Consider the following 21,665-nt stretch of genomic DNA (forward strand, 5'->3'; position numbering starts at 1 on the left):
TCCTGGCTCTGCCACTTGCCTGCTGTGTGATCTCGGATAATTAATTATCTTCTCTGTGCTCTGGTTTCCTCATCTGTAAAATGGGGATTCAATTGCTGTTGTTCTTTCCCTCATAGACTGGGATCCTCCTGTGGGAGAGGGACTGTGTCTGACCTGATTAGTTTGTATCTACTTCAACCCTTAGTATAGTGTTCGGCACATAGTAAGTGCTTAACAAATATCACATGCGTATATATTTCGGGGCTGGTGGGGTGGGGGGAGATAAACAGGAAATGTCTTCTGGAAGGGTGTGATTTCAGGAGGGACTTGAAAATAGGGAGAGAGATCATCGGGTAGATTTTCAGAGAAGGAAGTCCTAAACAGGAGGAAGGGTGTGAGTAATGAGGAATGAGTCAGAGGTGGGAAAATCAGGAATGAAGCCTAGTGAGAAGGTGAGCTTGGGAGGAACAGAGAGGACAAACAGAGAATCCTAAAGTTAGAAGGGTTATTGAAAAGCCTATGCTCTGTTTTTATGGAAAACTGTATATTAACCATCCCAAGATGGGAAGTTGCTGCCTCCATTATTCAGCGCTACAGAAGGACATCCCATAGTCACCTTTTGCAATGTATTCTACAGTCTCACAACCCTCCCGGCAGGCAACCTTTACTCTAAGGCTGCCAGTTCAGATCCAGGTCGGGTCAGTGAACATAAGAGGAATGAAATACCACCATTATCTCGGGTGCTTCCGGCCGGACATGGAAATGCTGTCACTGGCAGACCATATTTTTTTATGGACGACTGTGAGGGTGAATCCGGGGGGAAAGAGTGGGTACCGGTGGCCAAATGGTTCAAGTGTAGGTAGCTACAAGAAGCCTCCAGGATTCCTTTTCATGAAGGGATTATGGGATGTCCTATTCACCCTTGTACCAGAAGCTATTAAAGTTCAGAGCTTATGTGATGACATCTGGGAAATGAGTTACTGGTCTTGGTCCAGCTGAGAGCTGGAAGCTATCCTTACCACACTAAATTAGCACCTTTAGAAACTTTCCCAAGAGACAGGCCCAGCACAGGAAAGGCCATGGAGGCTGAGAGAGCTATTTATTACTTCACTCCTTATAGGTGCCCCCTTTAAGGGTGAAAACCCACTATTGGACTGATGCATGGAAACTTGCAGTTCCTCTAATAATAATGTTGGTATTTGTTAAGCGCTTACTATGTGCAGAGCACTGTTCTAAGCACTGGGGTAGATACAGGGTAATCAGGTTGTCCCACGTGAGGCTCACAATCATATCCCCATTTTACAGATGAGGTACCTGAGGTACAGAGAAGTTAAGTGACTTGCCCACAGTCACACAGCTGACAAGTGGCAGAGCTGGTATTCGAACTCATGACCTCTGACTCCCAAGCCCATGCTCTTTCCACTGAGCCATACTCTACCCTTCCCACTGATAGATGAACAGGTTGCTTTGACTTCTAAGACACTCTCATCTTTTAAGGGGAGAGAGAACGAGAGCATAACAATGAGCAAAGCGACAAAACTCACTGAACCAACTGGAGTTATTCAAGAATCTGCATTTTTACTGTTTTCTTCTGAGACTTAACATTTTTCACAGCCACAAATTCATTATGTAACAATACTCTACAAAAATGTTTTCAGTTTTTCATCGTCAGCTGTTAGCTCAAAATATGTCTATTACTTAGATGGTTATTAATATTTGATGGAAAACTCACTGAAGTGCAAATTCACTGGAGCTGTGCACTGTCAATCAATCAATGGTATTTATTGAGAAATTACCATGCGGGGAGCACTGTACTGTCCTTAAATGAAATCAAAAGCTCCACACTGCATAAAGAAGCAAAACTTTTGTCAACCTGTAAATCAGGAGCTAAGAGAACTATCCATAGTCATAATAAAGATATTGCAAGTTCAGATTTATATAAAACAATATTCAGCAATTAAACCACTAAAAGATTTCAGGGATTATTAATACCAGTTAAGTGGATACACTCATTATGTGAAGGAAAATGAAATAAAACATCACAGACGTAGGGGAAAAGATAGTACTTTGAAAGGTTATGAATACTGAATTTTCTAACTGCAAGAAGTGCTTGCTGTGTGGCTAGGCATTTCCAAAGCTCTAAAAATAGAGACATGCCACAGCGGCCTGTTGAAATAATTTACAATTACATATGTGATAAATGATTTGGCAATTCTGCAATTTAGGCATTTGTTCCAGTTTTCTGCAACCAAACTCCTTAGTATTGATATCCAAATTTTTAAGTGATATTTTCATCGGCATGAATAGTAATACTGACATACACAGTCACACACACCTGAACATACATAAGGAATTATGCATGGGGACTCCTTTCCAGATTGCAAAATTTTCACACCACCGGAGCCCTAGGTGGTCACATTTTCAAATTACAGTGCAGTGTGAAATCCATTTGGGCGGGATGCTAAAGGTCCAGATTTTGTTTAGCAATAATAAAAAAGCTTAAAAACAGTTTAATCGACTTTATTAGTACAAAAGTGGACAGTTAAAGTTCTAAGGCTGGCCATTAATCAAGTTGGATTAAGTTAATGAAAAATTAGTATTTTAAAAGACAAACTATTCTTGAGAACTGTCAGGATACTTAGGATACATCTCAATTCTGACTTGGTGTTGGCTACTTAGGTTAAAAAAAAATGTAAAAAATCTCAGGGGAGGGCCCAAATCCCTCACTCAATTATGCTGTCTTTGGCCTGCAAGCCGGATGTTGTAAACCCTTGGCTCACAGTCAAATAGGAGATTTCCTGTTTATGCTACAGTAGCTTTGAAACTAGACTTTATGGCAACAAACATAAAATCCAGTAACCAAGAATATCCCTTGCTTTCTCTCTATTCAGTACATAGAGGTGGATAGGTTGATTTGAATTTAAATTGAAGACAAATTGGCCATAGCTTTGTACAGCAAACTCATAAAAATATGTATCGAAGGGGCAAAGAAGGGAAATATAGTAACAGTATGGATGACCCTAGGCTATTACTTTTAATATCTTCACCACCTAGGACATTTTATCTACAGGGCTACTCAAAGCAGCAGAATCAACCAATTTGAAATTCTTCACTCTGCAATTCCTATGTTGTGGAACTTTGAAATGGCCAAAAAAAGAGAACAGCAGATAGAAGGAGGAAAAATGAAAGGCCTGAATAATAAGGCTTTTAATGTTTTTATATATATTTTATGTATCTCAATGGTCTTTATAGACAGGGTAAAGTGCTAAAAAACAAATTATGTAGGGTGTAGAATAAATGCAAAAAAGGGAAACTTTACCTCATTAGATCTTCATTTTCAAGTCTTCTGCTGAAAGGAATAAGAAATACTGCTTTAAAAATCAGTTTTCAGAGACTTTCCTGAAATTACTCTTCAAACGTCACTAGGCTAAATATATCAAATTTCATCTCTAAGTAGACGGCTAACCCAAGGACTATGATTTTTACCCTGCCCACTGAGTTAATGATCAGAGAGACTAAAATGCTTATTGGGAGATGGTTATTATGCAATACTTTAGTAAATGAATCAGTGCTCTTGTGTAAATATTTAAAATGATTATGGGATAATACGCACCACCATACCGAACAAGACACCTTTGCAATCTGAGCCCATGGTGCTAATAAATTACATCCTTTCTTTGTCTGTCTTTAAATGCAAGCAGCTATTTTTTTAAACAATGGCCATTTTTGGAAAGAATAAGAACTCTGTTGTGACCCACATAATCCACATTTTTCTGAAGTTAGCTGAAAATGGACTTTCTTCCTCACTTTTATAAAAGAATGAAGTGCTCCTGCGTGCCCTCACAAGTATATAAACTCTGTGCATCATACAACAATCTTCAAGAACCTATACCAGTTCAATCATAGGGCATATGTATAGGGTGGATAGTATGACCATCCTTCCCGTCTCTTTAGCCCGCAACCTGGGTGTCATCTTTGACTCAGCTCTCTCATTCACCCCACACATCCAATCCATCACCCAAACCTGCTGGTCTCACCTTTATAATATCGCCAAGATCCCCCCTTTCCTCTCCACCCAAATGGTTGTTTTACTGGTACAGGCTCTCATAATATCCCGGCTGGATTATTTTGTCAGCCTTCTCTCTGATCTCCCTTCCTCCTGTCTCTCCCTGCTCTGGTCTATTCTTCATTCCGTTGCTCAGCTCATCTTCCTGGAGAAACGCTCTGGGCATGTCACTCTCCTTAAAAACCTCCAGTGGTTGCCTATCAGCCTCCACATGAAACAAAAAGTTCTCACTCTAGGCTTCAAGGCTCTCCATCCCCTTGCCCCCTCCTACCTCTCCTCCCTTCTCTCTTTCTACTGCCCACCCAGTAAGCTCCGCTCCTCTGCCGCCCACCTCCTCACCGTCCACTCCGCCAAAATAATTCTCTTCCCCTCTTCAAAGCCCTACTGAGAGCTCACCTCCTCCAAGAGGCCTTCCCAGACTGAGCTTCCCCTTTTCCCTCTGCTCCCTCTGCTGCTCCTCTACCCCCACTTCACCTCCCCTCAGCTAAGCCCCCTTTCCCGCCCTTTGGATACTCATTTATATATATTTTTATTACCCTATTTATTTTGTTAATGAGATGTACATCCCCTTGATTCTATTTATTGCTATTGTTTTTGTCTGTCTGTCTCCCTCGATTAGACTGTAAGCCCGTCAATGGGCAGGGATTGTCTCTATATGTTGCCGATTTGTACATTCCAAGTGTTAAGTACAGTGCTCTGCACATAGTAAGCGCTCAATAAATACTACTGAATGAATGAATGAATATATAAAAAAATCCAACATGAATCAGAATCAAGGATGTTAAAGTCACATTCAATAGGATGATCAATGCTGGTCAACCCACTGGTCTTTAGATTCAGCGCAACTTCAGAATCTGCTGACATTCTGAGTAGGAATTAGAAATTATTGCTTTTCACTTGGGCTTCCTCCTTACTCTTCCACTGTATATAGTGTAACATGGAAAAACAAAATATCCTCCAGCTCAGACAAAATTTAGCATAATTGCCAGTGCCATGTTTGGAAAACAAGGGTTGGATAAGAATGGAACGGAGACATGAGGGAACCAAAGTGTCTCAGCCTCCAGCACTTACATCTCATTAACCGTCAATTACTGTATTCATAATTTAATACATAAAGAAAAAAATCACAAAAGGAATTTTTTATCCCTTTTATCTAGACTGCATTTTAAACTTACCCTCAAAGCACAAGATTAATGCAATAAGTTGAGAAATGGAGTCATTACATTGAGCAATAAAACACTTTTTGATAACCTTTGAGGTTATAAAAATGATTGTGTTAAATCTATTAACTCTAGAAGCAGTTCTCTCTCCAACGTAAAGCCTGTCTGATGCATTTTGAAAGATCCTTTCTCCATATATAAATGATAAGAGAATCCCTCTAAACTCAGTTTTCCCTTCCTCCCTGCAATTTATAACTTTGTTCTAGCAAAACACCTGCTGATTTGAGAGCTTTATCAGAATGATTGAAAAATGGGGCCCATGGTTGAGGGAAGTATAAAGGTGCTCTAATTCATAACCTATATTAACTTTTTTTCCTTTGAATTCTTCATCACTAAGCTTTACAACTTTAGAAATGTAATACATTTCAAAATGATGCTCATTATTAGGAAGATGCAGATGAATAGAAACTGTGCCTCTTCTTTCCTGAGCTTGCTTCTTCCCTCTTTATTCTAATTATTCCTCTAGACTCTCTTTATTCCTCTAGACTGTAACTGGTTGTGGGCAGGGAATGTGTCTACCAACTCTATTGTATTGTACTCTCCCAAGCGCTTAGTACAGTAAGCACACTATAAATATGCTGAATTAGTGCACTGGGGAGAGATTTGGCCATGTCAGAAGAGTGGTGGAGGAGGAATGAAGAAAATCTGTGTGGCTGGCAAAAGTCTTCAACAGCTTTGGATGCCATTTGGCTGAAGCTTTGTAGAAAAAAAGGAAAATCGAAAGCAGGTTGCTAGGTCTTAATCAGTTGAGGGTTACTGAGGTTCAGCTTCGTGGCACACAACTAGGATGATAAGACTCTTTAGGCCCCTATCTGTTATTTATTTTAGCATCTATCTCTCCTCCTAGACTATAAGCTCCTTCAGGAGAGGAGTCAAGTCTACTAACTCTGCTGAACTCCTCCAAGCATTTGACAAAGTGTCTGCACACAATAAGCATTCAATAAATACTGATTGATTGGTAGCATCTAGCTTAAGAGAACTGGAAACAACCTTCTTAATGTTCCCAGGCCTTTTGCAAGAGGTTAACAGTGGTTTTATATTAATTCCTACCTGCAACAGAGCATATAAAGAAAGACACCAGAAGACAAGGATAATTAAGTAAAGGTCAGCAAAGCAAAATCAACCAGCCATTGTCAATGAGCCTAACAAGAGTTTTTTACATGGAGAGAGAAATGTAACCCAGTTAACTTAGTCTTGAGACACTTTCATGGTCTGAACAGACTTTTCAAGGTGTCATTGTTTTTAAGAGTTCAAATACAGAGACTTAAAAAAAAGCACTGACTGCCAGACCAATAGTCCAGCTAGTTGCCTTGTTAGTAGCAACAGGCTGTTGGAAAAACAGAACAATCTAAAGGGCTTGGAATCCCACATACTCTTTATAGAATTTATTGATTTCATTTTATATTTTATTTTGTACAGAAAATCAACTCACAAAATTATTTCCTTTTCCTCTCTACTTTATGAAAGATTGTGTTCCTTTCCTTTTTTGCTACCTCTCCAATATTTCTACTCCTCATTAAAGGTAATAATAATAATAATAATAATAATGTTGGTATTTGTTAAGTGCTTACTACGTGCAGAGCACTGTTCTAAGCGCTGGGGTAGATACAGGGTAATGAGGTTGTCCCACATGAGGCTCACAGTCTTAATCTCCATTTTACAGATGAGGTAACTGAGGCACAGAGAAGTGAAGTCACTTGCCCACAGTCACACAGTTGACAAGGGGCAGAGCTGGGATTCAAACCCATGACTTCTGACTCCCAAGCCTGTGCTCTTTCCACTGAGCCATGCTGCTTCTCTGTCCTTACCCAGATATCAGTTTCCTTCATTTTAGGCAAAGTTAGGTAATAAAATCAATCAAGAAAGTTGGAGTGGAGTCAGTAATTCCCCAAAATCACTGGGATTGGTTGTTCATATTTCCATAGTTTCGTTCAAGAATTTCTTGCAAATTCCATGGAACAACTCTGGAGCAGTACTAACTTGCAATCCAATAGTGTTGTCTAGGAATGCTGTCCCCTTGCTAAATTAATAGTCCATTTTGGCTGTTAAACAGAAAGTCTCTAGGACTCAGAGTTGAGACATTGGGCCATCAGCTTTTCATGTCCAAAGACACAAATGTAAATTGTAGGGGGGAAAATGGTATCCACTATTCTATGACTCAAATATCATAATTTTATTGTTTGGACACTTTTGGTTTGTTACAAGAGAAAACTGCATGCACATCAATTACTCTTACCCATTTGTGTAAAAAATAAAAATAAAAAAGTAACAGTAAGTCAATCAGCCCATATTTTTTTTCAATTCTACGGCCCCCAATTCTACAAAATTCCATGTTCTTTTCTTCATTTTCTGTCATTTAGTTTACTTCAAGCAATAGAAGTAACAGTGCAATATTAATCATACCCAAATTAAATGTATGTTTAATACTCAGTTCTTCTTACTGCTAGGTCATTGGGTACATCCTTGGATCCCCTATTGTGTGTGTGTTTGTGAATGTATTATCAAATTTGGGTCGTCCCTTCCTGCTGATGGGAACAGGAGCAAATGTTTAAAGACTATACTTGCTTTCCTTTTGACATATTTGCAGGGATTACTGAGTTAGAAAAAGCAATTACTTGAAAAACTAATTAGAAAGTGCAGGTATATGTGAACAGAAACCAATGTAGACTGAAGTTGGATGTTGGAATGATAACCCAACTCAGGGAAGGTTGTGGGTTTTTTTTAATTCACATTTCAGCATAACACAAATACAGACCAGTGAAAATTTTAAATGAAAAACAAGGTAAAACACTGAGTGTTTACTTCAAGATTGTGTTACTTGCATATAATTTTAAAAGTTCCAATGGCCTTCTTTTAGTGCCATCAAATTAAACTCTTAACAAGAGATCCTCAATGGTGACACTAGTTTTTTCTAAAAAAATGTTTTGGGAACGTACATTTCTTGTGGGTTTTAAGGTGACTAACACCCTCAGCCTAAGTATAGCTTTGACATTCCCTATCATTTATTATTTATAGTCCTACAAAGGAAGTGGTAGACATTCCATCAGTTGAAACACTGCAAAACACTCTGAAAGCATCATTATGCAAAGAGGAATAACCTACTATTACTACTAGAACTTTGTAAAAAGGACTAAGGTGAATATAAAATAAGCAAATATCAACAGGTGAATACCAGCAGGGGTTCACAATCTTGGTAAGGGACAACATAGATTTAGGAAAGAGAAATACACTGTACTCAAGGCACCAACAATAGGAACACTTGGAAATCAAAAATCAAAGGCAAGCAAAATCAAAACCTTTATGAATCAATGAAGAGTACTTGGAGGAGAAGTCCCGCTGATCTTCCCCACTCCTGGCACAGTCCCTAGTTTCAAACCATTGCAACCATCCCCAACATTTTAATATTTCCAAAGGCTCCATGCTTGCAGGTCCTGCAGTTTCTGAACCCTGACTGGCAGGGCAGAATCTGGGCTACCAGGATTATTGGAAGATGGAGAGAGGTAGTTTGGGGCCCAAGAAGCTGGGTGTGGAGGTCAGCGCACCTTCCTAATCTCTGTCCAGGAGGTTCTCCCAGTCCTTCCTCTGGGCCAAAGGTAATTGGTGCTGATCCCTTCTTTTTTCTAACTGGGGTGAAATGTGAGGTAAATTGGAAGAAATACACCCTGGCTTCTCCAATGCTACCACACTGGCAAGTTACATTAAGTAACTGGCCTTTGGCTACAAAAATTTAGGAAAAAAAGCAGAGGAATATGAAACGGGAAGATACTGCAAACTCACTATTCACGGGTGCAGTTATTATACTCTAGAATGGAACAAATTTCCCATAGTATCCATGGATTTTTCTCCATGGAAGAGTGGCTCAGACAGGGCATGTTCAAAGCAAAACTATTACACTGGTATGCTTTGGAAAACAAAGTCATTAAATACAACTATGAGACTTGGAATTTTGTCCATGTGAAATATGGAACAGAATTTGCATTTTCAAATGAGAAATACCGACTACTAAACAGGAATTATTAAATTTACAAAACAATAATTAGAGAGAGAGACCAAAATGATGTTGAATATTGGAGAGAAGTTAGTTCTAGAAGCTCTCCTTATTTTGGTCAAAGTTTAAGTCAGTTCTATATTTTCGATAACCATCAGTCAATCTGATTCTGAATCCGATTGGCTTTCCTTCAAAAGATAAAGGTAAATACCAACTATAAGGGCCATTATCCCATTAACCTACTATAGAGAGACATCTCCCACTGAATGAGTTCAAGTAGTGGGAAGCCTAGAATCAAATATCTGTCCATCATTGAAAAATGTCACTAAAACTCCTGGTAAGTTTTACAACCTTTTAGACACAGCATAAGAAGAACTTGGACAACCCTAAAAAGAAAACAATTATTAGGACTGTTAAAGTTGTTGTATGAGTGTAGGCAGTGAAAAACTGAAGCCCTGTGACCTAGGAGAGAGGGATAAGAAGGCCAGAGTATATGCTCTGATACAGGTAAAGATTTTATAAGGCATTCTGCCCACTAAAATAATCTCTAGTTGAGACTAAGAATCCCTCATGGGATTGCTAAATGCCTACAGGTTAAATGGAATATGCCAGAGGCAGCTTCACAACACTGTGAAAGTTAAATTTGATCTAGAGCTCAGTTTGGGGTGGTATGTCACTCTAATCGTAATACTTCCTACAGTAGAAATAGTCATGCTAAATTGTGACTTCAAGAGAACAGCCAAGTTTAGCACTCTGGTCAGTAAAAAAAGCTCCACCAGAATTGTGTATTTATTGCCATGAACATTTAAAGTATATTTGTAACAATCTATTTCCACTCAAATTGACATCATAATATTTTTTTTTCAGTCCAAGTAACTAGATAGGGAATATTTTCTCTAAGGGATAACTATCAACCTAAAATAGGTGAGTTTATGACCAGAGCTTCATAATCTTAGCCAAAGGAAAGGGCCACACAGTTCTCTGGCTGTCATAATAACCCACCTGGATAATTTAGGCACAAGCCCCTTATCATCAATTGTATTTATTGAGTGCTTATGGTGTGCAGAGCACTGTACTAAGCACTTGGGAGAGTACACTATAAGTTGGTAGACGTGTTCCCTGCTCACAATGAGCTCACAGTCTAGAAGGGGAGACAGACATTAATACAAATAAATTACAGATATGCAAATAAGTGCTGAGGGGCTGAGAGGGCGGAGTAAAGGGTGCAAATCTAAGTGCCTGCCATAGTTAACTGTCCAAAATAGGCTCAGATTCACAGGATACAGTAATTACTCTTGCTTTCTTGCTGAAGACATGACTATTTCTAAATACAAAAAGAAGTCAATTCAGAAATATCTTGACTGATAGCCTGATACCTTTCTTACTCCCATGGCCAAAGCCTAAAAAGATCCATGTCATCTTTCGGGTTGATACTGTGATCCGACCTAATTTAAAGTCAGAGATGCATTTAGTAGATGAACCAAGGAAACTCACAAAAGTAGGGACATTTCAATCCTAGCCAAAGCAACTGTCTTTTTTTGTTTTTTTTAAAAAAAACAAAACAAAAAAAACTGCTGAATATGGTCATTTCTGAGCTGCCATGCAGTAATTCCCAAAATGGGCACCAACTGACAGTGGCAGAAGCTGATGCAAAATTCCTGGCACAGCAAGGCATGCTTACTGGCACCAGCAGTACAACTGCCACCTTGTCTGCCAGTGTAGAAAATTCCAGGCTTTTCCAGATTTCAGACGTTCTGGAAACTGACTGAGAATAAATGAGGAGACAAAGGACTTAAAGTGAATTACCCGATTAGTACTTGACAGCCTCCGGGGTTCCAGCATAGCAAATGTTACTTTGCCCATATGTAAAGCCAAAAAAAGGAAATTTAGAAGAAAAATTATCCACCTGCTGCCACTAATCAGAATGCCAAAAGAGTGGTTTTGGCCACCAGTCTTTTCAGTAATATATTCTTCACTTGTGGAAGTCTTGTAGCTCTTTAAGCAGCAGAAGGGTGACAAGAAATAGATGGTTTGGGTAGAGAGGGAGCAGGTGCAGAGAGAAATCAAAAGGAAGGAGAGAGGGCCACTTAAACCAGGTGTTTCCACATATCTCCTGAAATGCCTAGAGAGGTAGCCATAGGGCCACAGCCGCTCTGTAACCCCTAGCTCACTTCTCCCAGTGGCTACCCTTAAATGTATGCAACCTCCAAATGACCCCAAAAGAAAAGCTTGCTATCAGCCCAGTACACTTGTGAACAAATGACAATTTGAAAACATGTCATGGGTATACTCCGAGGTTTGACGGTGCTGATGCTATATGACCCGGACAGTTTAGACTGGGGGGACTGGCTACTTGTGCTTTCTTTCTCAATTGCCTGCAGTCAGAGAAGACAAAATTTAGCTGAGATCATGGGAAGATGTATGGACCTTCTAATTATCACAGAAAACCCCTTCATTGATAGTTGTTGCCTAGATTGCTTTCAATTCTGTGCTAGTCCCTCTCTGCCACCAGATGGCCCAGAATCTATGGAATGTCCTGAAATCTCCAATTAATATCGAGGGATGCGGGAATAAGGCTAGGACTACAATGGCCACGCGTCTGTTTGCACTCTGGACAGCCCCACTCTGTCTGTCCTTTTTGGCTGCCACATAGCTAACGCATGCTTTTCTGTCCAGTATTTAGAAGCAGCGTGGCTAAGTGGAAAGAGCCCGGGCTTGGGAGTCGGAGGTCATGGGTTCAAATCCCGGCTCTGCCACTTGTCAGCTGGGTGACTGCGGGCAAGTCACTTCACTTCTCTGGGCCTCAGTTACCTCATCTGTAAAATTGGGATTAACTGTGAGCCTCACATGGGACAACCTGATTGCCCTGTATCTACCCCAGTGTTTAGAACAGTGTTCTGCACATAGTAAGTGCTTAACAAAAACCAACATTATTATTTAGGGAGCCTAGCCTCCCCTGGCTCCTCCTTCTGAATTCCACACCTTGGACACTGATTGTTTCCCCTTAGAATCCCGGCGGAGAAATGCAAAGGCTCTGTATCAAGTGGTGGAGTCAGGGGTTGCCTGGAAGAAAAGCTCTACAGGCAGGTGGATTTCCAAAAAATGGTGTTTATGATGTTTTCATGTCACCCTGCGTGACTGGCAGCTCCTTGAGGGAAGGGAATGTGTCTACCAACTCTGATGTTTTGTGTTCCCCCAAGCACAGTGCTCTTCAAACAGTAAGCACTCAATAAATATAATTTATTGATTGATTAATAATGCATATGACATCAGATACTTCTGGCCAACATCCACAAGGGCCATCAGTGGCACCCCTAGCCAGGAGGTAGAAAGTCCGGGCTGAATAATGCTAATTTTGGGTTCTTAGCACAGGCTAGGAAATCAACACCTTCATTATCAATAACACTTACTGGGATCTTACACTGTAGGCAATTCCACAACAGGCCTCGGAATTGTGTAAAGGGAAACAGTAGAAAACAGTCCCTGACACACAAGCAGCTCACAGTCTAGAGGAGGAAGTTATTAACAACTGGATTTAAACAAGTAGCACACCAAGAAAACAAAAAATTCTAATATTCTAAATGCAACCAAGGCCATGTTCTCCGCTTCGCCAGCCCTCGGGAGGTGGAACTTGGCACCAACGATTGAATGAATGAATCAATAAATGAATCAATGAATATGGCAGATGCTACTCTTGGACTTAGGTCAGTCCACTGTATTTATTGAGCACTTACTGGGTGTACAGAGCACTGTACTAAGTGCCTGGGAGAGTACAATACAACATTATAACAGACACATTTCCTGCCCACGGCCAATTTACGGAGGAGAGGCTGAGGCAGTTTTCCAGGGTCTGGAGCTACACTCCCTAATCCACAGCTCCAAAAACAGTCATCTTTTTGGTGGTTTATTCCACATCAATATAAGGTTGCTGGTAATGTTATGTTTTCTCTGTGCAAGTTTGGACCAAAATGTTCTTCAAAATATAAACTTCCACCTTCAGACAAGAACCTTGTAAGGTCTGGCTTGCTGTGGCTTCCAGGCTCTTACTAGTGCTGAAATATGAGAAGGAGCATGGCCTAGTGGAAGGAGTGCAGACCTGTAAATCAGAGGATCTAGGTTCTAACACTGGCTCTGGCATTTGCCTGTTGTGTGACCTGGGGCAAATCACTTCATTTCTCTGCCTCAGTTTCCTCATCTGTGAAATGGGGATTCAATGCCTGTTCCCCCTCTAACTGAGACTGTGAACGTCATGTAAGGCAGGAACTGCATCCACCCTGGTTAGATTTTTCCTACCCCAGCCCTGTACAGTGTTTGGCACATAATAAGTTCTTAACAAATATCAAAATAATGATGCTGCTAATTATTTTAAATACATTGACAAAGATGGGAAAAGTGTTGCCATGCCATAAATCATGAAAAAAATTAAAACTGCAATTGGCTTCCGAGGGGGGGCACACCGAACTGCAGGATTTAAAAAGAAAAAATCTAAATCTAAATTTTTCATAACACCTTAATGTTATTCCACTCGTTAGTCTGCTACCTGATTTTTGAAACTAGCTTTTTTGCTCAATTCAACCTGAGAGACTCCGAGGTTTTTACTGAGCTAATGTGAACGTCAAATGTGTCCTCTTGCCAGGCTCCCCAAATGACGAATGCTGCCTGAAAGACTGGTAGCTTTGTAGTAGCCCCATGTCCTTCCTACCAGCCACTCTTGACTCTGAGGAGGACCCCAGGATCACCACCTGCCCTCACCCCTGACCAACAGGCAGTGGCAAGGAGGGAGACAGCACTGCAAATCGGAGGGTCTGAAAGATTAACTATCACCCAGGCCAACTTCTATCACAATTATTGGGAGCGTGTTTCCCAACTGAGGAACGGAGCACTCGCCGTGGATTTTATGTTACATATCACTTATGCAAATGATGAAACTATTTACTAATAAAGCTATGATGTGTTCTGATCAGCTGTTTCTGTTCCATATATCAGTACTTCACTTCCTGAACTCCTAGAAGGGTTCTCTCTCTCTCTCTCTGTCTCTCACAAGCTATGCAGCCTTATATTCCTCTCTAATCTGTAAACTCCACAATCATTAATGATATTTATTATGGCATTTATGTGCTTCCTGAGCTAAGGACTGTGCTAATCTCTGGGGAGTGGATACAAGATAATCAAGTCAGATAGCTCCTGTCCCACATGGAGCTCACAGTCTAAGTAGGAGGGAGGAGGACTGAATCCCCATTTTCCAGGTGAGGAAACTGAGGCACAGAGAAATTAAGTGATTTGCCCAAGGTCACTTACGAGACAAGCGACAGAGGCAGTACTATAACCGAGATCCTTTGACTCCCGTGCCTTTGTTCTATCCATTGCTTTCCTTGTGGGTGGGGATTACATAGAAGCAGCGTGGCTCAGTGGAAAGAGCACGGGCTTTGGAGCCAGAGGTCTTGGGTTCAAATCTCGGCTCTGTCACCTGTGTGACTGTGGGCAAGTGACTTCACTTCTCTGTGCCTCAGTTACCTCATCTGTTAAATGGGGATTAAGACTCTGAGCCTCATGTGGGACAACCTGATTACTCTGTATCTACCCCAGCGCTTAGAACAGTGCTCTGCACATAGTAGGCGTTTAACAAATACCAATATTATTATTATTATTATCCACCAAATTTATTTAATGCTCTCCCAAGCATTTACTACAGTGCTCTGCACACACCATTCAGTAAATAACATTGACTGACTGATTATCAGAACACAGGAGGCAGTTCAGATGACATTAGTAGTACAGGCACAGTACTCACTAATGAAAGCTTGAAACCAAATATCAACTGAAAGCCCAAAATAAAATTTTCTGCAGAAAAAATGGTTTCACAAAACACTCCTGCCTATTGCAAACATGACCATAAAATAGTCATGACCATAGTCATTAATATGAATTATGAACATGCATATAAATGCTGTTGGGCTGAGGGTGGATGACTATGAAGTGCTTAGAGGCTACAGGTTCAAGTGCATAAGCAACACAGAAGGAAGAGCAAGTAGCAGAAATGAAGGCTTGGTCAGGGAAGGCATCTTGGAGGAGATGTGATTTTAGTAATTTCTTTCTTGATAAAAAAGAAATTAAGTAAAGCCCTGTTGGAGCTGACGGGTACAAGCAAGAAAGCATTCTGTACTTCCTATTTCAGGGGCTAGGACATTGAGGGGGAGGCCTTCAATATATTCTTCTTCTAATTGTTATTATTATTATTAAGAACTCAGAACTCGCCAACCCACCCTCAGGGTGAAGGACATGTCAATTGGAAGGGTGGCTTATTCAACCTTCAGGACATTGGTCAACTGATGACCAAAGATGGATCTACCTGGAGGGGTGAGGAGTCCAAGGACTATTGGTTTCCAGTATCAGGGTACTGCAGTACGTGCCTGGGAGATACAGTGCAACAGAGGTGGTAAGACACGTTCCCTCCCACAGCAAGTAATCCGGTAGTAATGTACCGCACTTCTGTTGAATTGAGCCTGTTACTGTTTCCTGAACTCCCCTCTGTTCAGGGCTATGAAATCCTTGAGGGTGGGGGAGTGGATCTAAATCAAAGTATTTAGAGTAGTGGATAAAGCACAGGCCTGGGAGTCAGAAGGTCATGGGTTCTAATCCCTGCTCCACCACTTGTCTGCTGTGTGACCTTGGGCAAATCACTAAACTGGGCCTAGTTACCTCATATATAAAATGGCTGTGAACCCCATGTGGGACAGGGACTGTATCTAACCCAGTTTGCTTGTAAGCACCCCAGCACTTAGTACAATACCTGGCACATAGTAAGCACTTAACAAATACTACAATTATTATTATTACTTATATTTCTTTTCAACCTTTAGTTCAGTTCTCTGCACATTTTAAGTTTAATAAATGACATTATTACTATTACTAAATATTTAAATCCTAAAAAAACTTCAAATAATGTGTTGAAGAATAAAACAAGCTATGTAAACTATGTAAATTATATGAGAAATTTCTCAACTTTCCTTTCCACGTATGTGGCACTAGCTTTATGCGAGTTTAGTGTACTCCATTCAAGTTGCTGTGTTCTGGATAATAGGTGTTTATCTACCAAAATTTTCCAAATTTCCAAAGCAATTTTTCCCAAGGACTGTGAAGTAATCACGGTTGGGAAAACCTGAGAAAAGTAGGTTGTCTAGGGAAAAAAAACAAGAAATCCAAACTGCAAGAAATGAATGGACAATTAATCTCTCCCAATCATACTATTTCTCAACTTTCCCTTCCACGTATGTGGCACTAGCTTTATGTGAGTTTAGTGTACTCCATTCAAGTTGCTGTGTTCTGGATAATAGGTGTTTGTCTACCAAAATTTTCCAAATTTCCAAAGCAATTTTTCCCAAGGACTATGAAGTAATCATGATTGGGAAAACCTGAGAAAAGTAGGTTGTCTAGGGAAAAAAACCAAGAAATCCAAACTGCAAGAAATGAATGGACAATGAATCTCTCCCAATCATACTACCAATGTTGGCTTCTAATATTAGGATCCCAGAGGGCCTCAATAATGGGCATGGAATTATGAAATTGAGGAATCTTGGAAAAAATTCACTTTGAGACTTTTGCCCAGATGTCACTAAGGAAGGACTATATAGAGAATCCACTGAGAAGCCAAGACCATGGAACTTACATCTTAAAGCCTGAGCTTTTTTAGTGCATCCAGCTACAAAACGATGATGATGATGACGATTATGGTATTTGTTAAGCGCTTACTACATGCCAAGCACTGTTCTAAGCACTGGACTTCTGCAAGTTGGCAAACCACACTTGGGGTCAACTGGGAAAAAAAATATCAACCTCTAAACTTCCTGACATGAACAGGAGTGCCTACTACATTTTGCATTGCAGAATAAAACAACATTTCTTTACACCTCCCCATACTAACACTGTAGTCATAAATACATCCAAATTAGTAACTTTAAAAAATATTTATAGTGTTCCCCCTCTTATTAACTATGCTATGCTCTGCAGTTGAACAGACAGTCTCTCTCCATAAGTTTACATCCCCAAACAAATGACATCAACCTACATAAAATGAGACATAATTATTGTCTGTAGATACAGGACTGTATATAATAATAGCCTTCAGCATGTATCCATGAATGTTCTACATACGTGTGGGTGGATGCTGAAAGCATAGAAAGGAGGAGAAAAAGACAAATGGAGAGAAAAAAGTAGTCTTTCAAAACAGGCAGGCGGCTCTCCGTCAGTCACAGTCACGCAAATTCAATAGGCAAACTGAAGGGTTAAGATTAGGCAAATCTGAGAAAGCAGTAAAATGCAGAGAAGAAAACAAAACTAAGAAAAGGATATACTTGTGTATTATTAATGTTCAAGATCTCAATCAATTGTTGTTGTATTTGCATTCTGAATACTTACCTTTAGCCTTTAGTGTAAACTCCTCAATGTCTTGGTTTTTTTTTTGTTATTTTCCACGGTGTTCAGAACAGTGAACTGTAGTGTGCCCTAGTAATAGAGCACGGGACTGGGAGTCAGAAGCATCTGGGTTCTAATCCCAGCTCTGCCACTTGGCTGCTATGTGACCTTGAGTGAGTCACTTAACTTCTCTGTGCCTCAGTTCCCTCATCTGTAAAATGGGGATTAGTACTGAGAGACCCATGTGGGGCAGGGACTGTGTCCAACCTGATTAACTTGTATCTACCCCAATGCTTAGAACAGTCCCTGCACATAGTAAGCACTTAACAAATGCCATTTAAAAAATTGCACACAGGAGTGGTCAAGCCATACCTGAAGTACTGACGTTGAAATTCTAAAGTTGTTGGGGTGTTAGAATGTAGGTATAGGAATCAGGGAGGAAATGAATTCCTGATGGCTAATGTTTATATAAGTGGTACACAAATACGCATTTTATCAAGAGATGATATAGCACAGACTACAATTAAATCAACTCAGACTATGAAAATATCTTTACATTATATTAAAGATTTTCTATATGTGGTACTCTGGGCATGTCTGATTTCCTGGAATCCCTGCTCTGCAAAAGCCCCTTCATCCTCCAAGAGGCCTTCCCAAATCTTTCCCACCAAATCCTGTGCTCCCAGCACTGATTTTCCCTGAAAATTATATATACATCTGCTGCTTGCACTCATGTGATTTATGTACACAAGCTCAGTCACTTGAACATTTTTCTACTGCATGGTGAAGATTTGTGTTCATTCTGAATTGTCCTTTTGGATTGTAAGCATGGCAGAAACAGGAACTGGGTCTTGTTTTCTCCCTCACATTTCCCTTTAGGACTCAGTACAGTGCACTGCACGTAAGGCGTGCTCAGGACAGATTTGAAATACTATTGTTGGGCCCCTGGAGTCATAAGGGTATTAGCATGTAACTTTTATTAGAAGTTGTGAAGGAGGTGGAATCTCAGCAAGTGTTCAAAGCAGTGGGAGAAGGCTCCTGATAGACACACTGAGGATGTTCCTAGTGTACAAAGAAGGTGGTTCAGCAGGTTTGTGAGAAATGGACTATGAAGAAGATGGCTTTTCATCCTCCACCATCTGAAACTTTGCTGCCTGGGGAAGGTCTCATTCATTTTTTTGTAAAGTGCTTACTATGTGTCAAGCACTGTTCTAAGTGCTGGGTAGATACAAGTTAATCAGGTCAGATACAGCATCCCTGTCCCACAATGGGGATCACAGTCTGTATAGGAGTGAGAACAGGCACTGAGTCCCTTCTAAGACTGTGAGCCCGTTGTTGGGTAGATATTGTCTTTATCCGTTGCCAAACTGAACTTTCCAAGCACTTAGTACAGTTCTCGTACACAGTAAGCGCTCAATAAATACAACTGAATGAATGAATTGAATACCCATTTTACAGTTGAGGAAACTGAGGACCGAAGAAGTTAAGTGACTTGCCCAAGGTCATCTAGCAGATAAGTGGAATCCTTAGGAATCTTCCAAAGCAGAAAGCAAAGGAATGGGCCTCCCTCCCTCTAGGAGGATCACAGCATCAAGATCTTGGAGACAGTATGGTGATCGGTGGGGAAGGTTTATCCAAGAATTGATGATATAGAGCAAAAATAATTAAAACTGTTAAAACGATATGACCCAAACTATTCCGGGCAAATGAGTATGACAGAATGGCAGAGGAAGCACGGCCCTCTTGGCATCAGTGAGGCAACTAAACCACCAAGCCTAGGAATGTAATCAAATACGGTTTAATCCATCCCGGTGCCTGGATGTGCAGCTGTGATTGTTTAGTCACATCAGGCGGTTGAGCCGCAGAACCTGCCCACAGAACTGCTCCCCGGTGCCATTTGTTGGAAAATATGAAAGGTTCAATTACTCAAATTGATGAAGAAAGTGTAGGTACAGAACTTCAAATGCTGTTGGCTTGGCGATATTACTAGCAAATCCAAAGCATTCACCACTGAGGGCTGACAGAGAGGGGAGAAGCCAGGGGCTGACTCATCATTTACCAAATTCAGTGACTCCTCTCTTCAGAAACCTCCAGTGGTTGCCCATCTACTCCGCATCAAATAGAAACTTTAGGCTTTAAGGCATTCAATCCACTCTCTCCCTCCTTCCTTACCTCACCCATCTAACAAAACTCAGTCTGCACACTTTGCTCCTCTAATATTAACCTGCTCTCTGTACCATGATCTTGCCTATCTCACTACTAACCCCTTACCGCCCACCCCCCCACACCATCCTCCCTTGGGCCTGAAACTCCCTCCCCTTTCATATCTGACAGTCTCCTAAATTCTACACCCTCCTAAAATCACACTTCCTCCAAGAGGCTTTCCCTGACTAAGCCTTTATTCCCTCTATGCATTTGGCTGTGTATTCCTTAAGCCCTATGATACTCACCTTAGCCCCACAGCCCTTATGTACATATCCCCATCTTTACTATTTTGCCTATCTGTAATTTACTGCCTGTCTCCCCCTGTAGATAGAAAACTCCTTGTGATAGGGATCATATCCACCAACCCTATTGTATTGTATTTTGCCAAGCTCTATGTACAGTGCTCTGCACAGAGTAAGCACTGAGTAAATAACACTGAGAGTATTCATTCATTTATTCATTCAGGCTCACCAAAGGATCCCAATAATAAATCACCTGAGCCTGGACTAGATGCACAGCAACCAAAAAGTCACAAAATGCTTTAGTTTGATATAGAGATCAATGCCTGTGTTTGACCCACATAAATTTAAGCTTAAAGAATGAGGACCATATTGTGTTTCTGGATTCTCGGAATTATAACTCCATAATGTCAAAAGGTTTCAGGCTGTTTTTCTTTTACTCCACCTAATCTCACATTTGTATACTCAGCATATAATCATCCTTATATATATTAACTTAAAGCAAATACTGAACCTTGCTCAGGTAAACCCAGATTGATCCAGGTAAACAAACAAGAGAAATCCCTGAATCCAACTGCATAACTTGATGATATTTTGCCAAGAATAAACTAATCCAACTGAATAGAGACGTTCAATTAGAACAAACAATTTGTAGTCATTACATCTTTCTTTATGGAAAGGAAGGCAGGCAAGGATTTAGTGTAAAGGCAGAGAGTAAAGATGAACACAATGCTCTCCTCAATTCACACTTTTAGTTTTTGATTCTGTTAAATTCCTAGTGATAACAATTCACACTAAATTCTTCCAAAATCTGTATTTCACTAAATTTGCACGAATTTTTCCATTATCTACGAGAACAGTTTCTGGCAGGACTGTTAGCCTATGCAGTGTCCTATATTTTCTTTCCAGCACTTTTTTTGTGCTTCTCAGCTGGGCAACAAGAACCTAGGGGAAGAAAAAAATAACCCAAAAAACCCAACAAGGTTCTGAGAAGTGGATGAACAGGAATCATGTTTCCCTAATCTGCTGTACTCTCTCAGCCACTTACTACAGTAGTCTGCACACAATAGGTGCTTAGTAAATACTATTTATTTATTTATTGATTCATTGACAGCTGATAGGATGCAGGAATTTAGCTGTTCAGCCATTTTTCTAAGAATCAGCATATTTCTATGGAGCAGCATGATCTAATGGATAAAACACAAGCCTAAGAGTCAAAAGGACCTTGGTTCTAATCCCAGCTCTGCCACTTGTCTGCTGTGTGACCCTGGGCAAGTCACTTAACTTTTCTGTGCCTCAGTTACCTCACCTGTAAAATGGGGATTAAGAATGTGAGCCCCATGTGGGTGGGGCAGGGATGCTGTTCAACCTGATTTACCTATATCCACCCCAGCACTTAGTACAGTGCCTGGCACACAGTAAGTGCTTAACAAATACCACAATTATTATTATTCCAAAAAAACCTCCAGCCAGCACCTTTCTCAAACTGCCTAATCTGACAACAATATCTATGACATGGTATAATCTCAAAAATGTCCAATTTGACTATTTCCCCA

General features: G+C 40.4%; 1 protein-coding gene across 14 annotated transcripts in view; it reads right to left on the reverse strand.

Annotated features, from left to right (window-relative positions):
• The window catches only part of THRB (thyroid hormone receptor beta), a 303,177-nt gene that overhangs the window by 212,102 nt on the left and 69,410 nt on the right, over nucleotides 1-21,665 (reverse strand). For 11 of the 14 annotated variants that reach the window (XM_039912994.1, XM_039912991.1, XM_039912988.1 and 8 more), the window contains one exon: nucleotides 3,299-3,328. The gene's annotated coding sequence lies outside the window, so the exon portion shown is untranslated. The remainder of the gene's footprint in view (nucleotides 1-3,298; nucleotides 3,329-21,665) is intronic. The other 3 variants (XM_039912993.1, XM_039912987.1, XM_029070507.2) reach the window with 1 other exon arrangement.

This window comes from Ornithorhynchus anatinus, chromosome 8 (assembly GCF_004115215.2).
Source record: "Ornithorhynchus anatinus isolate Pmale09 chromosome 8, mOrnAna1.pri.v4, whole genome shotgun sequence".
NCBI classification, from domain to species: domain Eukaryota; kingdom Metazoa; phylum Chordata; class Mammalia; order Monotremata; family Ornithorhynchidae; genus Ornithorhynchus; species Ornithorhynchus anatinus.